The 13,212-nt window shown below is 38.5% G+C and overlaps 1 protein-coding gene across 11 annotated transcripts in view; it reads left to right on the forward strand.

Annotated features, from left to right (window-relative positions):
* The window catches only part of C10H2orf76 (chromosome 10 C2orf76 homolog), a 56,719-nt gene that overhangs the window by 24,216 nt on the left and 19,291 nt on the right, over positions 1–13,212 (forward strand). The gene's annotated exons all lie outside the window — the stretch shown is intronic.

Below are 13,212 nucleotides of genomic sequence, written 5' to 3' on the forward strand. Positions count from 1 at the left end.
ATAAATATGTTAAACAAGAATTCTTACTGATCTTTCCATCTCTGATCCATTACCCTCTGGTTCATTCTAGCTTCCTCTCCTCACTTATCTGTTAATTCCCACACCAACAGTGAGAAACATGGTCCCACCATCTGCTATCCATTTATTTAATTGTTTAATTCTAGCATACAGGTATAGCAGTGGATCCCCATGGGAAGCACTTGGTATTAGTTAGATACAGTCCTTTTGTGTCCTTTTGCCATAAGCACTGTAGTCTTATAAAATCTGTTCATTGCCAGAGTTAATTTAGGTCATCTCTTTTTCTTCCACTCCCTTCAGTAAGGTTGTTGTAGCATTTGTAGTACAGATAGATTAGATTCTCTTGTCACCACCTGCGTTCTTTCCTGGGATCCGCTGACTTCTTAAATATATATATTTTAAATTTTTTTGAGAGAGGGTCTCACTCCAGTTGCCCAGGCTGGAGTGCAGTGGCACCATCTTGGCTCACTGCAGCCTCAACTTCTTGGGCTCAGGTGATTCTTCCACCATAACCTCCTAGTAGCTAGGACTACTGATGCATGCCACCATGCCTGGCTAATTTTTATTTTTATTTATTTATTTTATTTTTATTTTATTTTTTATTTTTACTAGAGATGGGGTTTTACTCTGTTGCCCAGGCTGGTCTCAAAACTCCTGGACTTGGGCAGTCTGCCCGCCTCAGCCTCCCAAAATGCTGGGATTATAGGTATGAGTTGCTGCGCCCAACCTTTTTTTTTTTTTCCCCCCACTTTGCATACATTGAGGTTCACTCTTTGTGCTACAAAGTTCTTTGGGTTTTTGACAAACGGGTAATGTCATGCAGCACTGTTACAGTGCCGTACAGAATAGTTTCACTGCCTAAAATATCTGCTGTGCTTCACTTCTTTATCCTCTCCCTCTCCATGCTGCACCCTTGGCAACTACTGATTTTTTTCTTATCTCTGTATCTTTTCCAGAATGTCACTGAATTGGAATCATACAGTATGTAGACTTTTCAGAATGGCTTCTTTTACTTAGACATATACATTGAAGGGGTCAGGCACAGTGGCTTACACCTGTAATCCCAACACTTTGGGAGGTGGAGGTAGGAGGATCACTTGAGCCTGGGAGTTTGAGACCAGACTGGACAACACAGTATGACCCCATCTGTATTTAAAAAAAAGAAAAAAGAAAGAAACATGCATTGAACATGCATTGAAGGGTCCTTCATGTCTTTGTGACAAGTCATGTCTTTCTCATCTCCATTAATCTGGAACAGTACCCCACCTTCTTTCGTTTTTGATTATATTACATTTAAAAAAAAATTTAGGCCAGTGTCTTATAGAATGTTACATAATTTGCATTTGTCTAGATTGTTTTCTCATTATTAGATTCAGGTTAAACAGTTTTGGCAAGATTACCATGTAGGTCAGGAGTTAACAAACTACAATCTGTGGACCATATATGTACCACTTTTGTGCTTTAGTGGTAGAGTTGAATAGTTGTGACAGACACTGTCACAGAGATGGAGACTCACCCACAAAGCCTGAAATGCTGACTCGCTGGCCTTTACCAAAATAGTTTGCTGGCCTTAATGTAGGTGATTCTTCCTTGTATCACATCAGGAAACACTGAATGTCAGTTTATCCCTTCATTGGTGATACAGATTTAAATCCTTTGGCTAAAGGTGCCATCCACCAGATTTTCCTGGTGTAAAGGTATCTTTCTGATTTATAAGTAGTCTATGGAGTGATAAACGTTGAGACCGTTTACGTATCTTGTTTCTAATGGTTTTAGCATTTATTGATGATCCTTATCTGAATCATTGGTGGTTGAAAAACTGATTTTTCCAATTCTATGGTTCTCTCTCCATGTATTATCTGGCACTCTTCTGTAAAGAAACACTCCCTTGAAGCCTCTCTTTTTTCAAAAGGAATACAATAATTTGCAGCACAGTCGTAACGTATTATTGCCTTATCACATGAGGCAGTTCCTTCAACATATTGTTAAGGCAATGCTTTCTTGTTTTTACTACTCTACTACAGGATGTACTGCAGATTCTTTAAGTACTTAACTCTATAATTTTAATACACATAATAATACATGGCCTGGCATGGTGGCTTACACCGTAATCCCAGCACTTTGAGGGGCCAAAGCGGGAGGATGGCTTGAGCGCAGGAGTTTGAGACCAGTCTGAGTAACATAGCAAGACCCTCATCTGTACTAAAAATTTAAAAACGTTGGCCTGGCCTGGTGGTACCTTCCAGTAGCCGAGCTATTTGGGAGGCTGAGATGGGAAGATTGCTTCAGCCTGGGAGGTCGAGGCTGCAGTGAGCCATGATTGTGCCACTGCACTCCAGCCTGGGCAACAGAGAAAGACCCTGCTCAAACAAAACAAAGCAAAACTGTTTTTTATCATCTCTGGCTATTAATCTTTGAAATGAGAGTATAATAACAGAGCGGGTGTGCTAACGTAGGGATGGCAGGTGGCTTCTTCTAGGAAGGGAGTAACAGTGGGACTGGGGAAAGATAGAAAGGTTTCAGCTGTTTCCAGATTGTTCTACTCAGTTAAAAAAAATAGTAAAGGATCTATAGTAATATGACTACATGTTAACATTTGTAAAATCTGGTTGGTGGGTTAAATGAATTTTTTTGTTCTACTCTGTGCTTTTCTGTAATTTAGATTATTTTATAATTAAAGTAAAAAGCATCTTAATATAGCTTTACCTTGGAATCTTACCATCATATCTGATTTGGTTTGAATGTTGGTGCATAGTTTTGATTATTAGGTGTTTGGTATTCTTTGTCCATATAGATTAGTCATTGGTTTAGTTTTGTTTTTTTTCCTTTAGGTGTTTATGCTTTCTCAAAGGTCTTCTAATGTAGATCCAGCATCCAATAAGTTACAGATTGTACCACTTCTATTTTTAGAGCCTTTACTATGAGGCAAAGAATTATTTTATTGCTTATTGATATTTCAATGGTTTTCCAGACTTTATTGATTTTTGTATTGAAATGTGTGTTTTAACATTTCAGACTCCCCTGGGGCATCCTAATTTTCAGTAGTATATTTGTTAAGTTGCCTAAATTTTTCCACTGATTTTTTTTATGGAGACTTAATTGTATGAGAAAAGTTAATGGTTACCTTCTCGTGACCTTCCTTTCTATTAATGAAATATTAAATTAGTTTTTGCAACATTCTGAAGTCTTAAGTTCAAAGGTGGGAAAACATAAAATGAAAGAATAACTCAGTGCAAAGTGGGAAATAATTTTCAGAATATAATAGATATGTCATAGACTTTTGCTTTCAGCCAAGATGGAGTGGGACCAGGGGACCAGGCTTGCTCTTCTACATTAAACAACTAAAAAAACTATATATAATATATAAAACAATCATTTCCCTGGGATCGGGGAAACAGGCAAGGTGACCCCTATGATTGTGCCACTTTCCAGGCCACAGGGCGGGGAGAGGGCATTCAGCCAAAGCTGGTGGGTTCCATGAGTTTAGGAGTCAGAGCTGGCAGTCTGGAGTGGAGCCTGGAGCGTTCACAGGGCAGAGTACAGGAACATAGAGAGCTGTGCAGAGGGATGGGGAGCTCTGAAGATTTGCAGAGGAACTTTGAAGATATGCAGAGTGTGAGTCTTTAGTTGTGTATGGATCAGTGCAAGCAAGTAAAGAAACCACTGGAAACCTGGGAAAGAACCACCTAAAAGTAGTAGAATGAGAAATGCTCGGAGCTCCTACAGGGCTGGGAATAGATTTTATTCCACCTGTTGGAGCGGAAACCTTGTTATTCGCAGGCTGTCGGGCAGAGTATCCAGAAGGGTGTTGCTGCAGTAGTAGAGTAAAATTAGCTGTGGACTGAATTCTGCCCTGGTCCCACCTAACAAAGTTCAGAAGCACAACTTGAAAGGATCAAATTGTTTCCAGGTAATTTAACTGTGTCCCAGAAGAAAGCTCAAGAAAGCTTACAGGAATACAGAAATATCCAGCACCCAACAAGATAAAATTTACAGTGTCTAGCATCAAATCAGAACTTACCAGGCATGCAAAGAAGCAAAAAATATGATCCATAATGAGCAGAAGAAAAAATCAATTGAAACCAACCCAGAAATATTGCAGCTGATAAAATTAGTCAACAAAGATGACAGAGATAATTTTGACCGTATTGCAAATGTTCAAGAAGCTAGAGGAAAGATTGAGCATGTTAGCAATGGAAGATATTTAAAACTACCTGAATTGAAAATAGTGTCTGAGATGGGTATACACTGGACAGGATTAGCCTGCAGATTAGATGCTGCAGGAGAAAAGATTAGTCAACTTAAAAACTTAGCAACAAAACAATCTAAAATGAAACACAGAAAAAGACTGGAAAAAATTAAGCAGTGGGGAGGTATGGGACAACTTCTGGTAACCAAATATACATATAATTGGAGATGGTGAAGGAGAGGGGGATGGGGGACAGACGATATATTTGAAGAAATAATGGTTGAAAATTTTACAAATATGATAAAAACTAGAGACTCACAATTCCAAGCAGTTCAACAAATCCCAACCAAAAGAAACATAAAGAAAGCCACACCAATGCATACCATAGTCTAACTGCTTAACTGGTGATAAAGAAAAAAAATCTTAAAAGCAGCAACAGAAAAAAGAACACATTACATAAAAAGGAACAAAGGAAAAAAGAAAAAAATTCCATAAAATGGAATTGACAGCTTACTTCTCATCAGAATCAATGCGTGCCAGAAAGAAGATACTGGATTAACTTTTTTTTTGAGACGGAGTCTTGCTCTGTTGCCCAGGCTGAAGTGCAGTGGCACAATCTCGGCTCACTGCAACCTCTGCCTCCCAGGTTCAAGCAATTCTCCTGCCTCAGCTACCCAAGTAGCTGGGACTACAGACATGTGCCACCATGCCTGGCTAATTCTTTTCATATTTTTAGTAGAGATGGGGTTTCACCTTGCTGGCCAGGCTGGTCTTGAACTCCTGACCTCAAGTGATCCGCCTGCCTCGGCTTCCCAAAGTGCTGAGATTACAGATGTCAGCCACTGCACCCAGCCTGGAGTAACTTCTTTAAAGCAGTTAAGGAATGAAGCCAACATGAAGATGTTTTCAGATATACCAAAGCTGAAAGAGTTCATCACCTGGAGATCTGCACTGTAAGAAATGTTAGAAGGCCTTCTTCAGACATAAGGAAAATGATACCAGACGTAAATCTGGATACACACAGAGAAATAGTACTGGAAATGGTAAATACAATAAATATAAAATATTTTTTCTTATTTTAAAAAAAATTAAAAAATATATTTGACCATTTATAGAAACACAACCACAACGTATTGTGGGTTTTGTGGGAAATTTATGACAGCAGTAGCATGAAGGCCAGCAGAGGAGAAATGGAAAAATCTTTTGTTGTTACGAAGTGCTATAGTATCATTTGGAGGTAGACTGATAAAGATGTTTACTGTAAACCTCAAAGCACCTCCTGCCTCCCAACCCCACCATCTAAGGGTTACAGCTAATGAACTAACAAAAGAGATAAAATGGAATCATAAAAGATTGTCACATAGACAATCCAAAAAGAGTAAAAGAGGAAATGGAGAACAAATGGACAAATTTAAAGGAATAGCAAGACTTTAACCATATCAATAATCACATTGAAAGTAAGTGGTCTAAATACCCCAGTTAAAAGGCAGACATATAATAGGAAGTCCCAATTATATGTTGCCTACAAGCAATGTACTTTAAAGATAAAAATCAAGTTAGAATAGAAGGATGAGAAAGTTATACCATGCTAATATGAATCCAAAGAAAGGTGGAGGGATTATATTAGTATCAGATGAAGTAGATTTTCGAGCAAAATATTACTAGGGATAAAACTGTCACTTCATAATGATAAAGGCATCAATTGAGAGGATGTAACAATGCACCTAACAACTGAATTTCAAAATAAGTAAAAACTCATAGAACTGCAGGAAGAAATAGATGAATGGAACAAACAGAAAATCAGTAAGGATCCGGAGAACTGAAAAACACTAGCAACCCAGTTAACTGAATTGACGTTTATAGAATCTTGCTTTCAGCAATAATGGAATTTACACATTTCTTTCAAATGCACATGGAGTGTTTATGAATAGTCCAGACTTCATGCTATAAAACAAGTCTTAATAGATTTTAAAGGATTCAGATTAGACAGTGTCTGTTTTCTGTCCATAATGAAATTAGATTAGAAATCAGTAACAGAAAGATCTCTGGAAAAATCTCCAAATATTTGGAAACCAAATAACACACTTCTAAACAGCCTAAGGGTCAAAGCAGAGGTCAAAAGGGAAGGTATTTTGAACTGAGTGGAAATGAATATACAACTTTTCAAATTTTGTGGGATGCGTGTAAAAATAGTATTTAAAAGAAAGTCTATAGTACTAAAACACCTAAATATTAAAAAGGGTTTCAAATCAATGATTTCAGTCTCTATGTTAAGAAACTAGAAACAGAAAAGCAAATGAAACCTAAAATAATCAGAATAAAAGAAATAATAATGATTGCAACAGAAAATAGAAAAACCATAGAGAAAATCAATAACAGTTGTCAAAGTTGGTTCTTTGAGATCAATAAAATTGAGGAAGCTCTAGCCAGACTGATCAGGAAATAGAGAAGATACAAGTTACCAGTATCAGGAGTGAGAGTTGTCATATCACTATAGACTTTCTACAGATATTAAAAGAATAATAAGGGAATAGTCTTAACAATTTAATGCTAATAAATACATTTTCCTAGATAAAGTAGACAAATTGCTTGAAAGACCCAAACTATCAAAGCTGACTAAAAAAGAAACAGCCGGAACAACTCAAGGAATTATGGTTAAAAAACACTTCCACAAAGAAAACTCCAGGCCCAAATGGTTTCACTGATACATTCTACCATATTTTTAAGGAAGAAATAATCTCAATTCTACAGAGATTCTTCCAGAAGAAGGATGGGAGCGAGGCACAATAGTTCTTCCCTATAATCCCAGCTGTTTAGGAGGCTGAGGCAGGAGGTTCTCTTGAGGCCAGAAGTTTGAGAACAACCTGAGCAACATAGTGAGATGCCGTCTCTTAAGAAAAAAAAAAAGGAGGGGGGGAATATTTTTCAACTCATTCTCTGAGGTCATCCTTACCCTGATACCAAACCAGAGAAAGTTGTTAGAAGAAAATAAAGCTACCAGCCAACATCCGTCGTGAATGGAGATGTAAAAATTCTTGCCCAAACTTTAGTAAATCAAATTCAAAAATATTAAAAAGGATAATACATTTATGACTCTCGGTTCTGCAAGCCATACACAAAGCCTAGTGCTGGCATGTACTTCTGGTGAAGGCCTCAGGAAGCTTACTACCATGGCGGAAGGCAAAGGGAAGTCAACATGCCACATAGCATGTCACATGAGAGAGGAAGCAAGAGAGAGAGAGAGGGAGAAGATGTCAGGCTCTTTTTAACAACTGGATTTCATGTGAACTAATAGAGGAGGAACTCGCCCATTACAGCATGGAGAGCACCAACCCGTTTGTGAAGGATCTACTCCCATGACCAAAACACCTCTCACTAGGCCCATTGCCAGCATTGGAGGTTACATGTCAACATGAGATTTGGAGGGGACAAAACATCCAGACTATATCAATGACCATGTAGGGTTTATCCTAAGAATGCAATGCTGGTTCCACCAAAAAAAAAAAAAAAAAAAAAAAAAGAATCTGTGTAATTCATCATATTAATAGTGAAGAAAAGAAAAGTGTAAGATTGTTTTAATTGAAGACAGAATCCAAAATCCATTCCTGCTAAAAAAAACTATTTCAAGCTAGGAATAAAACTTCCTCTACCCGATGAAGGGTATTTATGAAAAACTGTTGCCTAACATCATACTTAATGGTAAAAGACTGAGTGCTTTCCTTCTAAGATAAGGAAGCAGGGACATCTGTTCATCATCACTGCTATTCAACATCATACTGGAGTTCTAGCCAGTTCATTAAGGCAAGAAAATGAAGTAAAAGGCAACCCTGTTTGAAAGGAGGATGTGAAACTGTCATTATTCACAGGCAATATGATTATCTATGCAGAAAATCCTATGAAATCTATACAAATACTACCAGAACTTACAAACTAAACTTAGCAAGGTTATAAGATATTAAGATATATAAGATCAGTATACAAGAATTAATTGTATTTATAGTTATAAGCAGTGTACAGTGGGAAACTGAAAAAAATGATAGAACATCCAAAAAACATGAAAAACTTAGGATACATTTGGTAGAAGTGTAAGACTTTTACTCTAAAAACTTTAACTATCACTGAGAGAAATTTAAAGAGCCCTAAGTAAATGGAGAGGTATACTGTGTTCATGGATCAGAAAACTCAAAACTGTTAAGATGCCATGTGTCCTCAAACTGTGGTATTGATTCCAGTTCCAATCAAAATTTCTGCAGGCTTTTTTTCTTCCTTTCAGATAATACCAGGCTTATTCTAAAATGTATAAGGAAAGGCAGAAGACCTCAAATGGTCATAACTCACAAAAAGAAGGAAAAAAGTTGAAGAAATTGCACTGATTTCATGACTTACTGCTATAAAAGTATAGTAATCAGTACTGCACATGTGATATTGGTATGTAGATAAACATGTACGTTAATGGGAAGCGGAGTCCAGAGACAGACACACAGATGTGTTAAATTGATTTTTGCTCAAGGTATTTTTGAGGAGAGTGTAATTTTCCTAAACAAGGTATTAGGACAATTTGGTAGCCATATGCAGATAAATGAACCTCAATGCTTACCTCCTACCATATACAAAAATAACTCAAAATTGGCCAAGAACTAAATGTAAAAGGTAAAACTATAAAACATCTAGAAGAAAACAGCAACAAACCTTAGAGACTTTGATTTTGGTAAAAGTTTCTTAAATACAGCACAATAAGCACAAACTATAAAAGAAAAAAATCAGTTGGGCTTTAGCACAATTAAAAACTTTTCCTTTTCAAAATATACTAAAAAAATGAAAAACCAAACCACAGATGTGGAGAAAATATTTGTAAAACATACATCCAACAACGAACTATTATCTAGAATAATAACAATTAAAACCTCTTATAACTCAATAATAAGACATACAACACAATTAAAAGTGGGCAAAAGATTTGAACGGACACTTCACTAAAGAAGACATATATATGGCAGATAAGCACATTAATTAATACTCATCATTAGTCTTTAGTGAAACAGAAATTAAAACCACAATGAGATTACACAACACATCCATAAGAATGACTGAAATTTAAAGGAGTAACTGTGGCAAGTTTTGACTAGGATGTGGAAGAACTGAAATTCTCATATACCACTAGTGACAATATTAAAAGGAACTACCACTTTGGAACATGATTTATCATTTCTTTCCTTTCTTTTGGAGACAGTCTTGCTTTGTCTCCCCTAAACTGGAGTGCAGTGGTACAATCATAGCTCACTGCAGCCTTAACTCCTGGGTTCAAGTGATTCTCCTGCTTCAGCCTCCTGAGTAGAGTAGCTGGGACTACAGACACTACCATGTCTTTTTTTTTTTTTTTTTTGAGACGGAGTCTTGCTCTGTCGCCCAGGCTGGAGTACAATGGCGCGATCTCGGCTCACTGCAACCTCTGCCTCCTGGGTTCAAGCGATTCTCCTGCCTCAGCCTCCTGAGTATCTGGGACTACAGGCATGTGCCACCACGCCTGGCTAATTTTTATATTTTTAGTAGAGAGGGGGTTTCACCATGTTGGTCAGGCTGGTCTCAAACTCTTGACCTCAGGTGACCCACCCACCTTGGCCTCCCAAAGTGCTGGATTACAGGTGTGTCTTTTTAAAATTTTTATTTTTGTAGAGACAGGGTCTCGCTATGTTGTCCAGGCTGGTCTTGAACTCCCGGGCTTAAGCGATCCTCCTACCTTGGCCTTCCAAAGTGCTTGGATTCCAGGTGTGAGCCCCTGCACTCTGCCAGCAATTTCTTAGAAAGCTAAACGTATACCTAGCGTATGATCCAGCCGTTCCACTTCTAGGTGGAATGACAGTATGTTCCTGTGAGGAATGAAAGTAATTTCCTCCATGTGAATGTTCCCAGCTTTATTTGTAATAGTGCAAGATTAAAAATGACCTTTACCTTAAGGAACATGTTTGTTTTATTCTAGTTCCTTTGCAGACATCTTTATGTGCATTTTTGCTAAAGCTCTTATCTCACTGAAGTGTGTCTAATTTCTAATCTGTCTTTCTGCCACTGTGGAAGGTAACCGCTTTAGTTCCCACCCTTTTAAGTACTGCAGGAGGGGAGTTGAGAGGGCTGGGTTCTGATCTCAGCTCTTGACACCTTGGACTGACCAGGTACTTCTTGAGACCTCAGTGTTCTCCACTGGCAATTGTAGGCATTAAATTATATGTATTCTTTCATGAAATGTTTTTGAGCACATGCTGTGTACCAGGCACTAGTTTAGGTTCTGACAACACAATGAAGAAAACGGGCCATGGTCCCTGCCCTCATGAAGCCAGTTTGTGTTAATTTGCTATGGGCTGGACATGGTCTTAGGTTTTGAGAGGACAGCCCATGTTGTCATCTCGAGGAATTTATAAATTTATAGGAAATAGAGACAAAAATAAGTTAAAAGAAAAACCTATAATTGTAAAACTTGTCATGAAGGTAACAATATCAGAGAAGACCCCCACTTTAGGCAGGCTGTCAGAGGAGGCGGCACTTAGTTAAGATTTAAAGGCAGGAAGAGAATAGGTGCATGTTGTGTCCTGGTCGTTGTCTCTGCTCTCAAAAGTCTGGACTGAACGTAAGACTGATTTGATTTCTTCAGTTGTAGACATCTGTAAATGATAATAGCTTCATGGGGCCATCTGTTCTTCACCTCACGGCTTTCTTCAGGGAGTTTCATTGTCTGATTCAGGAAATATAAATGGCAATACATTAAATGGAATTAATTCTCCTTTCTGATGTTTAATGAATACTTCTTTGGTCCATAATTCACAAATGATTGAGACAGAAGAAGAATAAAATGAAGTGCGTATACTCTTGAAAGCCTAAGCCAGAGGTTTCAAATTGGTGTCTGGCAGGGCAAATCCTGCCTCCAGAGAGGTTTCTTTTGGCCTATAGTGTTCTAAAAGTCAAGAAATTTCACCTAAACCCTAGACTTGTAGCATTGCCATTTAAATCTTTAAGTGTGGCCACTCCAGGCTCATGTTCCTACAGCACTGATCAGTCAGCACTGACTGGCAGAGCCCCCTTTGATGGGCTCATGCTCTCAGATCCCACTGCCCCTCCTTGTTTGACCTGCTTCACTCACCTGTTGTCACCTGTCTGGCCCCCGGGTAAATTTGTTTGACTATGAATCATCTCAGGGTTTTTTTGTTTTGTTTTGTTTTGTGTTTAAATTTCTCTGCCTGGGACCAGCCTACTGTGAGTTGGATCCACTCGTGCCAGGCTGGGTGATTCTGACGTGTAGACGGGTGAGGACCACAGTCCTAGGACGGTAGCACTGGCTGGAAATGTACTTTTGTTACAGCATTCACCACTGGAGCACTCGCTGTCATGAGTAGGCAGCTCCTCTTTCACTCTGTTCCTGGAATACCTGGTAGAAGGTGCTTTAAATGCTTGTAACATAAATGAATAAATTCTATTTTAATTTGATATGTATTTGACCTTGAAAAAGCATTTTTAAAAGCCCCACATTTCCTGACCAGTTGCTCATGCCTGTAATCCCAGCACTTTGGGGGTGAGGTGGGAGGATTGCTTGAGCCGAGGAATTTTAGATCAGCCTGGACAACCTAGTGAAACCCATCTCTATTAAAAAAAAAAAAAAAATGCCGGGACTATGGGCATGGTGCTGAGCGCCTGTGGTCCCAGCTACTTGGGAGGCTGAGGTGGGAGGATCGCTTGAGCCCAGAAGGTCAAGGCTACTGTGAGCATAATCACGCCCCTGCACTCCAGCCTGGGCAACAGAGCAAGACCCTGTCTCAAAAAACCTTCACATTTCCTAATTTAGATATGTGGATTTTGTGGTTCATTTTTAGTTTTCTTTAGTAGATAACACATTCATGTGGTTTTAAGATCAAAATGTAAAAAGGAATATAGTGAAAAGTCTCCTTTCCTCTTCTGGTCCCTGTCTGACCAGTGCACCACCCCCCTGCCCTCCCTACACCCAGTCAGCAAGTACAAGCAAATCCAACCATAAATTCACATTTCATCCCCTTTTTACTCAAAAGGTAGCATCCTAAAAATAACGTTCTGTCATATCTCTTTAGCCTTGACATAACTTGAAGATCTTATCATGTTAGTAGAGAGCTTCCTTTTTCTTTTAACAGTTGAAAAGTACTTTTCATTGTTTGGGCATATTACGATTTACTTAACAAGTACCTAATTGAAGGACATTTGGACTTTTCCTAACAGTTTCTGCTGTGAGCAATGCTGCAGTTAATACCCTTCTATGAATGTCATTTTACACACACACGTGTGCATAGTATAGTTCTATGATAATAAATTTCTGGCAGGGCACAGTAGCTCACGCCTGTAATCCCAGCACTTTGGGAGGCCAAGGCAGGCAGATTGCTTAGGTTCAGGAGTTTGAGACCAGCCTGGACAACATGACAAAACCCCATCTCTACAAAAAATACAAAAAATAGCTGGGCGTGATGGCATGCACCTGTAATCCCAGCTACCTGGGGGGTTGATGCAGGGGGATCACTTGAATCTGGGAGGTCAAGGCTGCAGTGAGCCATGTTTGCACCACTACACTCCAGTCTGGGCAACAAAATGAGACCCTATCTCAATCAATTAATAAATTCATTCGTTCACTCATTCATTCTGAAGTGGAATGACTAGGTCAAGGAGTGTATGCATATATAATTTTTATACACACACACACACACACACACACACACACTTCTCTGTTAGGTGTTGTACCAGCAGATCTTATTAATTAAAATTAGTACTGGCATTTGGAATATGTTTTTAAAAGAATATTTACTGTGTTTTGTTTTGTTGTCTTTGCAGAGTTAGAGGAGTTATTTTGTTGGTTATATGAATTTTGGTAAGAGTAGTAAGATTGTTCCAGGTCATTGGTTTCCACTAACGGTCAAAGACCCATAAGGGGTTCTCAGATTCATATGCTAAACGAACATCAGCTATATATATATGTCTCACACAAGTGTATTAGTATATAT

This window comes from Chlorocebus sabaeus, chromosome 10 (assembly GCF_047675955.1).
Source record: "Chlorocebus sabaeus isolate Y175 chromosome 10, mChlSab1.0.hap1, whole genome shotgun sequence".
In the NCBI taxonomy this organism is placed as follows: domain Eukaryota; kingdom Metazoa; phylum Chordata; class Mammalia; order Primates; family Cercopithecidae; genus Chlorocebus; species Chlorocebus sabaeus.